The sequence below is a fragment of the Bos indicus x Bos taurus genome, chromosome 27 (assembly GCF_003369695.1).
Source record: "Bos indicus x Bos taurus breed Angus x Brahman F1 hybrid chromosome 27, Bos_hybrid_MaternalHap_v2.0, whole genome shotgun sequence".
NCBI lineage: Eukaryota > Metazoa > Chordata > Mammalia > Artiodactyla > Bovidae > Bos > Bos indicus x Bos taurus.
This window is the reverse complement of record NC_040102.1, coordinates 32,493,713-32,510,386: the sequence shown is the minus strand read 5'-3', so window position 1 is coordinate 32,510,386 and position 16,674 is coordinate 32,493,713. Positions and strand designations below refer to the sequence as shown.

General features: G+C 51.5%; 1 long non-coding RNA gene across 1 annotated transcript; it reads left to right on the top strand.

Moving 5' to 3' along the window:
- Window positions 1–10,567: 10,567 nt before the first annotated feature.
- Window positions 10,568–16,631, top strand: LOC113884900. Its single transcript, XR_003509042.1, has 2 exons — window positions 10,568–12,074; window positions 15,376–16,631. It is a non-coding gene; the product is annotated as an uncharacterized LOC113884900 (long non-coding RNA).
- Window positions 16,632–16,674: the final 43 nt, after the last annotated feature.

Sequence of the window (16,674 nt, the reverse complement as noted above, 5' to 3'; positions counted from 1 at the left end):
TGCCTGGAGAATCCCATGGACAGAGGAGCCTGGTGGGAGTTGCAAAGAGTTGGACATGACTGAAGTAACTTAGCACGACTTAGCACGTATGGAGGGTGATGAGGTGTCCTCTTATAGAGAAGAACTAGAAAGAGGATAAAATAAGGGGCTTAAGGGGTTCAGAGCGAGGGAAACCGACAAGTGGCTGGGGTCAAAGGACCATTGAACTCGTGGGGAAGGAAAGAAGGAACATCTGGATGGACTGGTCTGTATGGGTCAGTTTGTGGCGGACTTGAAAGCTGGATTAAAGGTTTGGCCTTAGGTAGATAAGGCCCATGGGTTTCCAGGAGTAAGAAACACACCCTTGCCTATTTCATCAAAAATATATCTTTCAGAACGAGGGACGGCTGAGTTCCCTCTCAAGCTTTACATTCCAGGCCAGAACCATGTAATTATAGGTTGATTTGAGTGATCATCAGCTGAACTTTGGTCTCTATCAGCAGCCATCCGTGCCACAGCTCTGGGAGCTCTGTCCTGGGGTGTCCCCGTGACTCTGAGAGGTCCTGGCAATGCCAGTTCTACCTCCGTCTCCCTCTGGCTTGCGTGGGTTCCCAGCTCTGCCTCGCTCCTGTGGCTGGTGGCCCTGGGCGCGGGCTGACTGGTCTGGTGTCTTAGTCCCAGCATCCCTTCTTCTCCCAATTCATCCCCTCCTGGTTCTTCCAGGGCCCAGCCTGCATTTTTGTCCTTCGTGGGGGCACAGCTACAGGGGATAGTGTCTGCACGGCAGGGGAAAACCTGGCTGCTGATGGGGTGTGGACTTCTGAGCCCGAGACACTCTCCCTGCCTCACCTGCCTGACTGCACTCAGCCTTCACGGCTCAGCCGCAAGGTCACGTTCCCAGAGACTCTCCCTGGCCACCTTGTTCTAAACGAGGACTCCTTGTTACCCGCTCTTTGTACGCACCGCGAAACAGTTTGTCGTTGCTGCCACCACAGTTTACAATTGTTTTTTCAGAGCTTTGTTTGTTTGGCTGTAGTGGGTCTTTGTCGCTGCACTCTGGCTTTCTTTAGTTGTGGAGAGCGGGGGGCTACTCTCTAGGTGTGGTGCTCAGGCTTCTGCCTGCGGGGGCTTCTCGTTGCAGACTCTAGAGTGTGCAGGCTTCGGGAGTCATGGTGCCTGGGCCCTAGAGCCGCTGGCATGTGGAATCCTCCAGGACCAGAGATCGAACCGGTATCCCTTGCATTGCAAGGTGGATTCTTAACCACTGGACCACGAAGGAAGCCCCTCAGTTTGTAATTATATATTGATCTGTTTCGTTTTTCCCCTGCATTAGTCTGTAACCGCCATGAAGGCAGGCGCTGAGTGTCGTTTTGCTCACAAGTGTACAGCCCTGTGCCAGGTGTGACTTGGGTACTCAGGAGGTGATGTGGACTGAATGCCTTGGGTCCGTCTTGTGGCTGGATGATCTCAGAGCTGGTTGGGCATTTACCCAGTGGCCTGCTGCTGCTGCTGTTAAGTCACTTCATTTGTGTCTGGCTCTCTGTGACCCCATGGACTGTAGCCCACCAGGCTCTTCTGTCCGTGGGATTCTCCAGGCAAGAGTACTGGAGTGGGTTGCCATTTCCTTCTCCACACAGTGGCCTAGGGGTAGGGAAACTGAGGGATTTCTCTGTCTTTTTCAGAAGGAAAGAGAGAGCAGAAAATGGGAAGTGAGCAGCCATGAAAATGAATGAAATAGCACCATTTGCAGCAACATGGGTAGATCTGGAGGTGATCATACTAAGTGAAGTAAGTCAGAGAAAGACAGATACCACATGACATCACGTATGTGGCATCTAAAAAACAACATACAAGTCAACTTATTTACAAAATAGAAATGGACTCGCAGACGTAGAAAACAAACTTATGGTTACTAAGGGGAAGTGGAGGAAGGATAAGTTAGAAATTTGGGATTAACATATACACACCACTATATATAAAATCGGAGAAGGCGATGGCACCCCACTCCAGTACTCTTGCCTGGAAAATCCCATGGACAGCGGAGCCTGGTAGGCTGCAGTCCATGGGGTCGCTAAGAGTCGGACATGACTGAGCGACTTCCCTTTCACTTTTCACTTTCACACATTGGAGAAGGCAATGGCAACCCACTCCAGTATTCTTGCCTGGAGAATCCCAGGGACGGGGGAGCCTGGTGGGCTTCCGTCTATGGGGTCGAACAGAGTCGGACACGACTGGTGACTTAGCAGCAGCAGATATAAAATAGCTAAACAACAAGGCCCTACTGTATAGCACGGGGAACTATATTTAGTATCTTGGAAGGACTGATGCTGAAGCTGAAACCCCAGTACTTTGGCCACCTGATGTGAAAAACTGACTCATTGGGAAAGACCCTGGTGCTGGGAAAGATTGAAGGCAGGAGCAGAAGGGGACGACAGAGGATGAGATGGTTGGATGGCATCACCGTCTCAATTGTCATGAGTTTGGGTAAACTCCAGGAGTTGTGATGGACAGGGAGGCCTGGTGTGCTGCAGTCCATGGGGTTGCAGAGTCGGACATGACTGAGCAACTGAACTGAATTGAATAACCTATAATGAAAAAGAATCTGAAAAGGAGTATGTATATATAACTGAGTCAGTTTGCTCCATACTTGAAACTAACACCACATTGTAAATCAGCTATATTTTAATAAAGAAATGAGGCATGAAGAGGGTAAGCATGACTTGGCATTCTTGGGGCCTTCCCCCCACCCCCCTCACCCTGCTCATGATCTGGCCCCATGGAGGATGCTTAGCTTCTCCAATAAGAGACACTGGGAGATGGCCCTGGTTTCAGAGACCAACTTCTCCTTAGATGGAGTCCCCAGACCTGGGAGCCTGGCTTGAAAAAGACAGCTATGCAAGTTCCAGAAAGAACCAAACAGCCCGTTCCTGATCCCAACCACCCTCCACCAGCCTGTTCTTAATGGCTTCTGAGCTTGGAAACCCCAAAAAGTTTTGGGGACCATTCTTTTGCCGTACTCGTGGACGAGCCACAGTGTGCTGGGGAGATGGGAGAGGAGAAGAGGAGGGAAGAAAACAGCTCAGAGCAGGGCTGGCCCGAGGGAGCAGCGGGAGGGGGGTGTTAGTGTTGGGGGTCGGTGGGAGTGCACCCACTTCCTCTTTCCCCACTTTCCAGGGGTCTCCCTGCTGAGCGGGCTTGAGGGTATGAGAGCTGAGGGAGGCAGGGCAGAGGGTGAAGCCCTCAAGGCATGAGGGATGGGGAGGAGACCCTTGACTCCAAAGGTGGTCCTCAGCCAGGGCTGGTACCACCCTGGGGGTGCTGGGATTGTACTTTGTCTCTACGATTGGTGGGCGTGGGGTGGGGAATACCAGCCAGTAGTGTCAATTTTTTAAATTTGGTTTTGATTGGAGTGTGGTTGCTTTACAATGTTGTGTTAGTTTCTGCTGCACTGCAGCATGAATCAGCTATGCTGCTGCTGCTGCTGCTAAGTCGCCTCAGTCGTGTCCGACTCTGTGCGACCCCAGAGATGGCAGGCCACCAGGCTCCCCCGTCCCTGGGATTCTCCAGGCAAGAACACTGGAGTGGGTTGCCATTTCCTTCTCCAAGGCATGAAAGTGAAAAGTGAAAGTGAAGTCGCTCAGTCGTGTCCAACTCTTCGCAACCCCATGGACTGTAGCCTACCAGGCTCCTCCGCCCATGGGATTTTCCAGGCAAGACTACTGGAGTGGGGTGCCATTGCTTTCTCCCATGAATCAGCTATAAGTACACGTAAATCCCTTCTCTCTTGAGCCTCCTTCCCACACCCCCCACCCTGCTAGGTCATCACAGAGCCTGAGCTGAGCTCCCTGCACTATGCAACAGGTTTTTGTTGTTGTTATTGAGTGACTAAGTCATGTCCGATGCTTTTGCGACCCCATGGACTGTAGCCCACCAGGCTCCTCTGTCCATGGGATTTCCCAGGCGAGAATACTGGAGTGGGTTGCCATTTCCTTTTCCACACTGCAACTTCTCACCAGCTTCCCACCAGCTATCTATTTTACATGTGGTGGTATTAATATGTGTGTATATATAAATGCTACTTTCCCAATCTGACAGGTAGTGTCTTGAGACCGAGGATGCTCATCTTTCTGCCCTACATGGGAGATGCCTTCCCAAGTGGGAGTTGTCTTGTTCCCAGGGTCCCATCTGAGAAACACTGACATGAGAGAAAGATAAGGACTCTGATGCTTCACTCTTGGGGGTGTAGGATGCCCGTGGTTTCCATCCCCAGAGCTCCTGAGATCCTCGGGGTGGGGAGAGTGGACAGGCCCACCCCTGACCACGGGGGCGTGTGACACGGCGCTCAAGGACAGCCTGGGTCGCCGCCTCCTCATCCCCCCTCTTCATCCCCTCTGCACCCTGCAGGCCCGCAGGGCTCCCCAGCAGGCCCTGCGCACCCCGCCCCAGGCCTCACGGCTGTGCCGTGTGACTTGTAACTTTTTCCATATGCGGGGCTGCTCCAGTATCAGAGAAAGGGGAAACGGCCTGGAGAGCTAGAAGTGGGTGTGGGCGGAGGTGAGGTGGTGGTGGGGGCGTGTGTGTCGGAGGGTTTGGGGAGAGGCTTTTTTTGGGGGGGCTGTGTTGCTGGGAAGGGGGCGGGGCTTGGGGAAGTGGATGGCCAGCCTCTGGCCTGTTGGGAGGACGCCGTTGGCACCCGGAGAAATCCATCCAGCGGAGCCAACCCTCATTAATCATCCGGGCGGCTGAACTGCCAGCTCCTTTCAAGATCTTTCAAGAAGGGTTTTCACCCAAAATAGAGTTGAAAATGTGCTGGGCCCTACTCAGAATCCCATCAGTCTGGGCATTATGGAAAGTGTCGGGCGGGCTGTGACGGACAAGGCACACTCTGTTGCAGGGGTCCTGACTCCCACAGCCTGTCATATCAAGCGCCTGATCAAATTTGACAGCTTCATTTGTACCTACAGAATAGATAAAAGGGGCTGTTCATTGAAACAAATGGAGGGGAAGGTGGGGGGGAGGAACAGGAGGTGGGAGGGAGAGGGGGCAAGTGTGTGTGGTGCTGGGGGGACGGATGGCCCTGGGGAGGCGGTGGCGGAGGGCCATGGCTATAGGGGCAAGGGGGTGCCAAGGAGGATGCTGCCAAGAGCAGTCTCTCCTGCAACACCCCTGGAGAAGGGGGCGGGGTCAGGGGGAGACAGGTGAGTTTCAAGAAAAGGGCACTGTCAATGGAGACCCACCTGTCAGGGTCACACTGAGGGGCTCCCCAGCCCCTGGTGGGGGGCTCCGGGCCCCAAGGCTGTAATTGGAGCCAGGAAGCTGGCCCTGGAGCAGGAGAGTCCGGGGTGACTGGCTGTGATGCCGGGATGTGGGCCAGCTCGTGGGAGGTGGGTCTCAGCTCCGGGCCCCGAGCTGAGGCTTGCGGGTGGCCCCCAGCACTGACTTCCTGAGGGTTACATCCATAGGTGTCCGTGTTCCTTGCAGATGGCAGCTGGTTGGCATGGGCTGGAGGACGTCCCCGTACCCCTGGCACAGTCCGGCTTTGGCTTTGTTCAGGCTGCCCCACTGGCCTGGAAAGACCCCTTCTTGCTCCTTCCGGGGGGTTTAGTGAACAAGGGAGTCCTCCCAGACCCCCCAGAGTGCTCCAAACGCCTTGCAGTCTTCATGGCTCCCCTTCGCTTGTTAATGTCAGACTTTATGTCATGTTGTTAGCATGTATTTATTTTCAATTAATTTTATTTTAATTTAATTTTTAAATTTTGGCTGTACAGGCTCTTCAACGGGGCGCTTCCCAGGTGACGCTAGTGGCAAAGAAACCACCTGTCCACGCAGGAGATGCGGGAGACATGGGTTCGATCCCTGGGTCAGGAAGAGCCCCTGGAGGAGGGCACAGCAACCCACTCCAGTGTTCTTGTCTGGAGGATCCCATGGACAGAGGAGGGCCACAGTCCACAGAGGATGCAAAGAGTCAGACAGGACTGAAAGGACTCAGCATGCATGCACAGGCTCTTGGCTGTGGTGTGTGGGGGCTTCCCTCAGTTGTGGCCCTCTGGGCTTAGCTGCCCCGAGGCATGTGGGCTCTTCGTTCCCTGACCAGGGATTGAACCCACGTTCCATGCACTGGAAGGCAGATTCTTAACCACTGGGCCACCAGGGAAGCCCTACTAGTGTGTGTTTGTCCAGGTTCTCCTACCAGACCACAAGCAGTTTGGTGCGAGGGTTGGGGGTGTGTGTCTGACGTGTCTTCTCTCCTCTGATAGCATTTAGCACACTTAGCAGGTTTTCAAGGAATATTCTCACAGGAGACTCCACAAGGCTCAGTGGTGACATCAGGAAGCCAGCCTGGGATCAGGGGGTTCAAGGTTCCTGTCTGACCTCTGGTCTTCAGAGGAGAGGGTCAGAGGTCAGCAATGCTCTCTGTATGCTGACCCCGCCCACCTGGCGCCTTTGGAGGACTTAGACGCTCCCTTCCAGGCTGATGCAGCCCAGGCTGGTGGTCATGGGTGGCCCCTGGAGCCCCCTCAGGCTCCTGTGTCTGGACAGCTCTGGTGGCAGGAACATAGATTTCTGAAATTGGATAGACCTGGTAGGGGGTCTTGCCTTTTCTGCTCACTGACTTGGTGACGTTGGGCAAATGTGTTTAAGAGTAGATTTACTGCAGAGAAGAGGTGCTAAGATTAAGTAAAACCTTGTGTGGGAAGTACTTAGCACAGTGCCTGGCATACGGCAAGCACTCAATTAATGTTCGAGAAGGAAGAAGGCCGGGTCTGGTCCGGTTGTCCAGACCTTTTTCCTTTGAACTTCAAGGACATGCTGTTAATGGCACGTGTTTGTTAGTGACCATCGATTCTTATCACTCTGAATTGATCCTTAGTTTTTTGTAAGTTTCACAGATGGAAGCTTTGCCAGAATGCAGTGCCCAGAAGTGCAGTGCATGGAAGTGCAGTGCACATCTACCCCTCTTGTCAGGAGTGGATGTTAAGATGCTGCCTCAGGGTACGTCCCTCGTGGTCCAGTGGTTAAGAATCTGCCTTTCAATGCCGGCGAGGTGGGTTCGATCCCTGGTCAGGGACCTGAGATCTCACGTGCCTTGGAGCAACTAAGCCAGCATACCGCAACCAGAGAGACCCTGTGCTACAACGAAGATTCCATATGCCACAACTGAGACCCAGTGTAGCCACATAAATACATAGATATTAAAAAAAAAGATGCTGCTTCAAGATTACATGGTATGTGGAAGGTCATGAACCTCTTTGAACTTCAGGATCTCCTAGCCCTGGGATGTCTGTCCTACCGGAGCGAGGTCAGCCATGTCCGGCTAAAGCATTCCATCCCAGTGCCTTTCCTGTAATTTCAGACGTAAACTCTCTCCAGGTGAACAGGGCTGTGTGAGCTTGGAAGGGCTTCTGTTGGGGAAGGTCTGGGGAAGCGGGTGGAGGTGAGGGAGTGAGGGGGAGGTGAGTTCTGTCCTGGCTTCCCCCTGACACACTTTTGTGGCCCATGGCAGTCTCTGCATGCCCTCATCTCGCCAGAGAGTTAGTTTTGCCCTGATTATGGGAAGGGCAGGGTGAAAGCCAGTCAGAATGCTCAGAAAGCACCTTTGGGGGGGTTCCCCTCCTGCTCCCCTCTCCTTGTGGGCACAAGGGAGGGTCAGTGACTTGCCCTCGCAGTTAGGAGGGGCCAGAGGATTATGAGCAGAGGTTATATGTGCCATTTTTGGCCTGAGCTGTGTGACTATTCATGCCAGCTCTCCCCCTGCTGAGACTGGCAAGGACGTCAGGGGGCCTAGTTAATTATGTGCAACACTATGATGCTTCTGAGTTTCACCTTGGTTAGACTGAACCAGAGTCCTAGTTATTTAACCAAACTCTGCTTCCAAAAGAATTCTGTGGATGTGATTGAAGTCCCTAATCAGATGACTTTAAGTAGCTCAAAAGGGAGATGACCCAGGGTGAGCCTGACCTAATCAGTTGAGCCCATTAAAAGATGCTTCTCTGAGCTCAGAGACTCTGTAGGGCTCATGCTGGTAGAGTTTCAGCCTATTTGTGATCTTGACTACCTGCCTGCCTTAAGAATTTCTAACTTGCTTAGCTAGCCACCATGATTGTGTTGTCAACACCTTACAATAAATGCCTTGCTATTAATATATTACTGGTTCTGCTTCTCTGGTCAAATTCTAATTTATATGAGATCCCTGTCAACCCATGATGGAGATGTAGTATAGCTGAAAAATAAGCTTTTGTTGTGTTAAGCCCCCAAGATTTCTGTGTTAATTTGTTACTGCAGCATGCTGCTACTGCTAAGTCACTTCAGTCGTGTCCGACTGTGTGTGACCCCATAGACCGCAGCCCACCAGGCTCCCCCGTCCCTGGGATTCTCCAGGCAAGAACACTGGAGTGGGTTGCCATTTCCTTCTCCAATGCATGAAAGTGTAAAGTGCAAGTGAAGTTGCTCAGTCATGTCTGACCCTCAGTGACCCCATGGACTGCAGCCTTCCAGGCTCCTCCATCCATGGGATTTTCCAGGCCAGAGTACTAGAGTAGGGTGCCATTGCAGTATCTAGCCTAAACCGACTTTTGCAATAGCATTAATAAATCCTGAGTCCATCATATCTTAATTAGCTTATTTATCTATCTCCTACTAAACTGAAGCTCCTTGAGGCTAGGGCCAGGGTGTGTCTCATCTTTTTAGTGCCCAGAGGAGACCATAGTACCTCATACGCAGTGGGCACTCTGTAATGTTTAACAAGTGAGTCAAACTCCTGCACTCAGCAGTGTCTCAGCTCTTGGAAGGACCCATGTACTTTCAATTGCACAGTGTCCAGCAGGGTCCCAGCACATGTAGACACACTGGCCAAGACATTCTGATGGGATAGTTCCCCTTATTCTATCCATCCGCAGCATCTAAACCCACCTGGGTACAAAGTCTGAAGCTACTGGCTCAGTGCAGAGTTTTATAGTCAGGACTGCATTTGTATCCTGATTCCACAGCTCTTTCACTGTGAAATCGTGAGCAATTTCCTTAACCTCTCCAAATCGTTTTTTCATGAGAGTGAACTGCAGGTTTGTTGTAAATATTAAATATTTAACTGTGCCATGGCATACACAAAATGATGCTTACAGAGATGCCATAAGGCAGCGGTCCCCAACCTTTTTGGCAGTAGGGACCATTTTCATGGAAAACAATTTTTCCATGGACCAAGTCGGGGGGATGGTTTCAGGATGATTCAAGTGCGTTACACTTATTGTGCACTATTTCTATTACTATGACATCAGCTCTGCCTCAGATCATCAGGCATTGGATCCCGGAGGTTGGGGACCCCTGCTCTAGGGTGTGCCTGGCTTATTGTGTATTTGTTTGGTGCTGCCTGTATTTGAAGTTGTCAAAAGTGAGAAGGATAAGTGTGACTGTGTAGTCATACTATTCCCTTTATGGACTGGGTGCAAGCCCGTATATAACTCACCACACACACACACACACAAATTCACACCTCCACCTACCCAGGAGAACAAACAGGACACAGGGAACGTGCAGGGACATCTTCCAAATGACTGTTTCCATTCTAAAATCTGGCCTCCGATTTAAACTCCAGGAGGATCATTTTATTTTCTGTTCCAAAGATCGATGGAGATCCCCACTGCCCACTCAGAGCAACGGTCCCCCACTGTGGTTTGATTTTCCTCTGCCTTTCATTTCTTCCCTCGCCAGTTCCATTTTCCAAAAGCAATTGGCTGTAGGCTGTGAAAAATAAGATTCTTTATGTAGACCTTGGTTTAACCTCCCAGGATTCTCAACACTATTTAAAATAATAATGCTTGACCCACTTAAGCATCCAAGCAGCCTCCAAAACACGGGCATCACCGTACCCTCAGCATTTTGTCGAATGAACCAAGTATTTTCATGCTCCTTCTTTCCCTGGATGGAAAGTTCACATTACCGTATTCTCGTGGACCCTCCGCCCGCCCTGCATCACGGAGGTGAAGTCACAAGGAATCTTTTTCTGGATCTTCCACATTTACTGTCCTGATGGGAACTTCAGAATTGCATTAGACTGAGGACCACTGTCAGAGCCAACTCCAACCAGCATAGTGCATCACCCTTGAAACATTTAAAAACTCATAGACTATTTCGATTAGAAAGGGCTTAAATGTGGAGGAAAGGGAACTCTTGTGCACCCTTAGTGGGAATTAAATGGGTGCAGCCACCATGCAAAAGATTATGGTCGTTCCTCAAAAACCTAAAAATAGAACTACCGTATGATCCAGCAATTCCACGCCTGGGTATATATCCAAAGAAAATGAAAACACAAATTCAAAAAGATACATGCATCCCAATGTTTGTAGCAGCTCTATTTACTATAGTCAAGATATGGGAACAACCTAAGTGTCCATCAACAGATGAAGAGTGGATAAAGATGTGGTGCGTGTACACACACACACACACACACACACACACGGTGGAATACTACTCAGCCATGAAAAAGAACAAAATCCTGCCACTTGCAACAATGTGAATGGACCTGGAGAGTATTATGCTTAATGAAAGAAGCCAGAGAAAGACAAATGCTGTCTATTATCACTTATATGTGGAGTCTAAAAAAATGAATGAATGTGTAACAAAACAGACACGCAGAGAACAAATTAGTGGGGAGAGAGAAGGAAGGGCAAGAGAGGGGTAATGGAGTAGGAGGTACAAACTGCTATGTATAAAACAGATAAGGTATGAGGATATATTTTACGGCCCAGGGAAATATAGCTATTATTTTACAATAACTTTAAATGGAGCACAATCTATAAAAACATTGAATCGCTATGTTGTATACCCAAAACTAATATAATATTATAAATCAACTATACTTCAACTACAAATAAATAAAATACTTCATGATAAAAAAATGCTTAAAGATGATAAGGACTAACAGTTGCACTTCAGAAATGGGAAAAAAGAGACTCAGAGAGATTAAGTGACTTCTCCAAGGTCGCACAGCAATAATCTTCAGAACCAGAGAAAAATCCAGGTTTTTCTGGCCCCTGCTTCAGTGCTCTTTCTAACTCTACGTATGATGACTACAACTTTCTGGACTTATCAGGGGCCAGGGTGCGCCTCCACTGACCTTGGATCTGGGGACGACCGAGGGGAGGCAGTTTCCTTCTCTCTCTGGGCTGCAGGTTTTTAATGTCTTCTTTGTTTGTTTGGGGCCCTGGAGACTGCGCTGAGGGGAGAGACTTTCGGCTGCTCCCTCAAGCCACCAAAGGACACTCACACCCTGGGTCTCCGTGTTGAATCATACAGTCACTTCATTTCCACTCAGCCGGCAGTTTCCGTTTCTTTTCTCTTAAGAAGTTTCCCAGCACCTCTGTGATCCAAACCCACCGACAGCTTTTCCTGTCTTGGGAAGTATTAATAAAGCTGGCGATAGGCCACTGCCCCTGGGAAAAACTTGTAAAGGCACTTCATCTAGGAAGAAGCATAAACCATTTCCAGGTCTGGAAGGTACAAATGGGTTAAGAGAAGCCTGTTCTTGTATTCCAAGGGGTGGTTCCCGGACCAGGGATTGAACCCAGGCCTCTGCAGGGAAAGCACCAAATCCTAACCACTAGGCCCCCAGGGAACTCTGGGGAGCCTGTTCTTTGATCTGCTGGCTTGGAGCTCTGGCTCAGCCTGCTCATCACCATGGAATGAAGGTCTCATCCATCTTCCAGCTTTCAGAAGAAGACGGGCCTGAGGGGAACTGGGGAGCCTCCCAACAGATCAGGGCTCCCGTGGGAAGGTAGCCCCAGCGAGCTCTCCCTCCAGCTGCTGCAGCCCAACCACTGATCTGCACAATTAGCCCCTTATTATAATTGGTCAAGTTCCCCACTGTCTGCACTGCACAACTGAATGCTTACTAGATCTGCATAAATGCAGTGGTAGAGAATACTCTCTCATTCTCCATCTCATGGGTGTGTCTTGTCTCCCCCAACTAAATTGGGCAGGAATCTGGTCTGAGTTTTCTTCTGTGTTTCCTGGCATCCGGTGTTGCGCTGGTCACATAACAGGAATCCTGTAACTTCTGCCTTGGTGATCCACCTCCTGGAAGTCTGACTCTCCAACACCAGGTCTGTATTTTCAAGCAGCCATTTCCGTGCTGGTCATTAGGTACACCATTTGTCAAAACAAACTGTGCAAGTGGAACGAAGTCAATAGCACTCTTGTGTCCGCCGCCCACTTTTTAAAAGTTGAAATCAACCATGTTGTGGTTTGGTTGCTCAGTCGTGTCCGACTCTTTTGTGACCCCCTGGATGTAGCCTGCCAGGCTCCTCTGTCCATGGGATTTCCCAGGTAGGAATTCTGGAATGTGTTGCCATTTCCTTCTCCGTGGGATCTTCCCGTCCCAGGGGTTGAACCTGAGTCTCCTGCATTGGCAGGTGGATTCTTTACCGAGCCACCAGGGAAGCCCCCAAATGAACCATGGGGCTCCATCAATTTCCCGCAACCCCCCGACCTTGTTCCCACCCCTGTGTGGCAGGGTGGCTTCGATTCTGTTTTTAGCTTGGCCGAGCCCATCGACCCCTCCCCGACCTCCCCGCTCTGCTGGGTGCCTTTCCCGTCCTTGGACTCAGGGGCTGACAGCTGGTTTGGGGGGACCGGAGGAGAGGATGAGGGCATGCTGAGTGTGACAGTAGGGGGGGCTTTGTCCAGGGGCCAGGGTGCGCCTCCGCTGACCTTGGAACCGGGACGACCGAGGGGAGGCAGTTTCCTGCTCTCTCTGGCCTGCAGGTTTTTAATGTCTTCTTTGTTGGTTTGGGGCCCTGGAGACTGCGCTGAGGGGAGAGACTTTCGGCTGCTCCCTCCCTCCCGGACAAAAAAACGGTGCATGCTTTTCCTGTTTAAACAGGGCACAGTTGTGAAGTGCCCTGACTGCATACACCGAGGCCCGGCAACGGCTGCAATAAATCAATAGGAAAATAGAAGCTGCCAGTTAGACTAAACAAGTGCATTTGCAAAGACGGCTAGCTCTCATTAATCACTCTGACAGTCCTAAAAACACATTTCCCCTTTAATGACTGTATTTGGATAATCAGTGCTTTTTCCTCCTCAGTCAGAGTTTGAGTAACAGACAGCTGGTGTTATTACGGGCCATCAGGGAGGGGGTGTGGGGTTTAGGGTCGAGGGGGAGCCGACCACTGGAGGTCTCCTCGTAGGGGCCGGGCTGCCATGCGATAATGAGGGGGAGCTTTTGTGCTGTCATTGATGGCTCCTGGGCAGCCATGTGCAAGTTCCTCCCCAAACTTTGACACCCACCTGCATTCTGTGGACACAAAAGCCTCAGGGTGGGGTTTTGGCGGGGAGGGGTTGGCAGGTTTCACCTGGCTTGGGGAGGAGGCAGCCAGGCGAGGAGCTGGGCCCATGTGATCTGGCTTTGTTTCCGTGAGGTGACTTTGGCTTTCAGGAGGAAAGTTTGAAACCCGGGACATTCCTCTTTATAAATGATGTAACACATTAATGCACAGCGCATTATGAAAATGGTAATTCAAACCCATAGTGCTCCAAATTAAACCATACATTATCGGATGCACTCAACCATCTATTTTGCAAAAAGACAGGATGAATGAAATCAAGTCAAACAGAAAACTGGAGTGCAGCTTCCCCTGCAGAATGATTAATATAGGACAGAGTCACAGCATTATTGGAAGACGGATTCCACGGAAACCCAGACATCCATCAGGAAGGGGTTAGTTCATATGCTGAGAGACACATCCCAAGATGCTGGAGAGGCTAGGGCAGCTAGGGCTGCAAAGGATGGAGGCCCCTGCACCCCACACCTCCCCCGTGGGCTGCAGATTCTCTGAGGATGGGTTTGAAGGGTGACTGGGAAGTTAAAAACAACCCCCTGCAATTCTGTTGAGCAATATCTGAGGGTGAGTGAGGCCTCCCCACCCTTCTCTTCCTCTCCCTGCTGTCCATGAGGCCACAAAAATAACCAGGCAGGAGGTGTGAAATTATGACCCCGAGCCAGGAACGTCCAGTGTCTAAAGGTCCAGCTGTGTGGCTGTCACCCTTCCCAGTGCCTGGGGAACACAGGCCCCCGGTTCTGGCGCCTGGAAGAGATTAGGAGGAGGGGCGGGAGGAGGGCTAGAGAAAGGAGGAGGAGGTGGAGCCATGGAAGGTGGAGGTGATGCTGGAGCACAGAGTTGCTGGATGAATTATTTATGCAAATGAGCAGCTGGTGGGCAGCATTATGGCTCTGAAAACAGCAACTTTGTTTCTGTAGCCCCTGCAAGTAACACACTGCCCCCCACCCCCCCACCCCCAGCCCCAGTGAATGAAAACAGCCACATGTCTTGGGACCCTCACCCTTTTATGGTGGGGAGAGCTGGCGGCGGAGGGTGAAACCTGGGCCACTCCAGGCTACAGTGCCTGCCTGCCCTTTGAGTCACAGCGGGAGCTGGAACCAGCCTTTCCAATCAGGCCAAAGGCATCCTTCCTGGTCTGCAAAAGCCAATGATACATTTTCTGGGGGAAACCTCCTCCTCTGAGGAGTTTCTAATGTGCATTCTCACACCTTTCCTGAAGCCAAGTACCTGGAGACAACTTTCTTTCATTATATGGGGAGATACCAAGTCTCTTCCTTTCTCCTGTCCCAACAAGGGGAGCCTGTGGTCCTTAGGAAGGTCTGAAGACCATAGTGTTAGTCGCTCAGTTGTGTCCGACTCTTTGCGACCCCATGGACTATAGCCCATCAGGCTCCTCTGTCCATGGACTTCTCCAGGCAAGAACACTGGAGTGGGTTGCCATTTCCTTCTCCAGGGGAATCTTCGCCACCCAGTGATCGAACCCAGGTCTCTTGAATTGTAGGCAGATGCTTTACTGTCTGAGCCACCAGGGAAGCCCCTGACCATAGTTTAAGAGAAAAGTTTAACTCCCCCTGCGGAAGGAGCAATTTCCAGCAGTTTTAGCAGGCATTAGAAACAAACAAAGGTACCTGAAAGAAAGAGGGAGATTTGAGAGGAAGGGAAGATTAACCAAGAGCAAACAAAATAACAGAGATAAAGAAAAAAATAAAGCAAGTAGCTACAGTTCAGTTCTTTTGAAGCTTGGGGCCAGTTTGAACTCTGAGAAGTCCGGTAAGGATGATCCCTCAGGAAGACTCTGAGCTCCCCTCAGGGGCGACTTCTTCAGGGCCTCCAGCCTCTCCCTTACCCTGTTTATCACTGTGGGCAAGGATGCCAGCAGACCAGCTTCCTTCCCTGGGGACACATACAGGATCTTACTCCAGGAGTACTATTTTCTGCAGAAGATGACTGAGGTTCTCTTGACTAGGGAAGGAATTTTGCCCAGAAACAAAGCTATAGGGGCAACCCCTCAAGTCCCAAACCCCACAAAACATCTTACGCTGAAGTTCTGTCAAATCCCTAGGGAATGACGCCCGATGAATCCAAGACCCACCCTGTGAGGAGTTTGGGGCCATTTGTGGGATGAATCAGCGCAAGCAGAGACCCCCGTGACCTCTGGGTCTCCGGACATTTCTCAAGCACACAGTTTGTGGAGCAGGAATTGCCCTAAAGCCGCATTCTTCACCGAGAACGTCAAGCAAAACAACACGAATGGCAACAACAGCAGCTCCTAAAGCTGCGAGGCGCCTGACGCAGAGGAGCGCGGCTCGGAGGGGACAAGGGGGGCATTTTTCAGCGCGCCCAACAGGTGGCTCCACGCCTCAGGCGCATAAGGCCGAGCATCCAAGCCCCGTGGCCCGCTGCACCCCGAGAGCTGGGCGCCAGGCGTCCTGCATCGGGAACTTGCGAGGGGCCAGCCTCAAGGGGCGCCCCCTGCCCCGGGGAGGGTGGGGTGGGAACGAGAAAGCACCAGGGAAGACGCGCAGGCCCCGAGGCCCCTTGGTCCCCTCCTCCGGACCCCGGAGACTCCCAGCGCAGTAGAGGGGTGCTCCGGCCCTTTCCTTATCATCCTGAAAAACAGCACCCTCGCTGTCGCCTGCTCAAGGATACAGAAGCCAGTATCTATCGTGCCAGCTCAAGAAAACGGGGAAACCGAGGGTGGCTTCTACATGCCGAGTCATTGCCGCGCCTTCTCCGCAAATCCCAAACTGGGGGCGCAGACGGCTGGGGCCCACAATCCAGCGCTAGGCTTAGGGAGTCCCCAAGCTGTGAGCAGCGCCCTTCGCGGCAGGTGCGTGTACCCGTCCTTGGACTTCAAGGTGCATGAAAGGCACTGCCAGGGAGAGGAAATCCTCATTTTTTGAGTGCGAAGCGCGGAAAGGCGAGTTTGCGGCGGGCGCCAGTCGCTCGCCTCTCTGCCACCAGGTGGCGCCAGAGGCACGTCGTCTTCGCCGGCCCGCGGGGCCCAGGGACGGTGCTGCGGAGTCTCTGAGCCCCGGATCTTGGGTCCCTTCTCCGCCCCTTGAGTCTCGAATCTAGGCCCTTATCTAGAGGAAAAGTCCTCTTGCACACACTCTCTCCGCCCCGTCCCCAGGTGATGTCAAGGCCTTTGAAGTGAGCTTGGGAGCTAAATAACCGAGTTGGAAAAAAAAATGGGCGGGGGGGGGCATTTTATTATTTGTAGTGCGCTGGCAGTTTGATTTTCTCCCTCACCTCCCGCATTCCCCTTCCTCCCCCACTTTCTTGAGAAAACCCATTAAACTCGTCCTTGAACGGAAACCCGAGAAGGAAACCATAAGGTGTTTTCAATGAGAATAAAAGA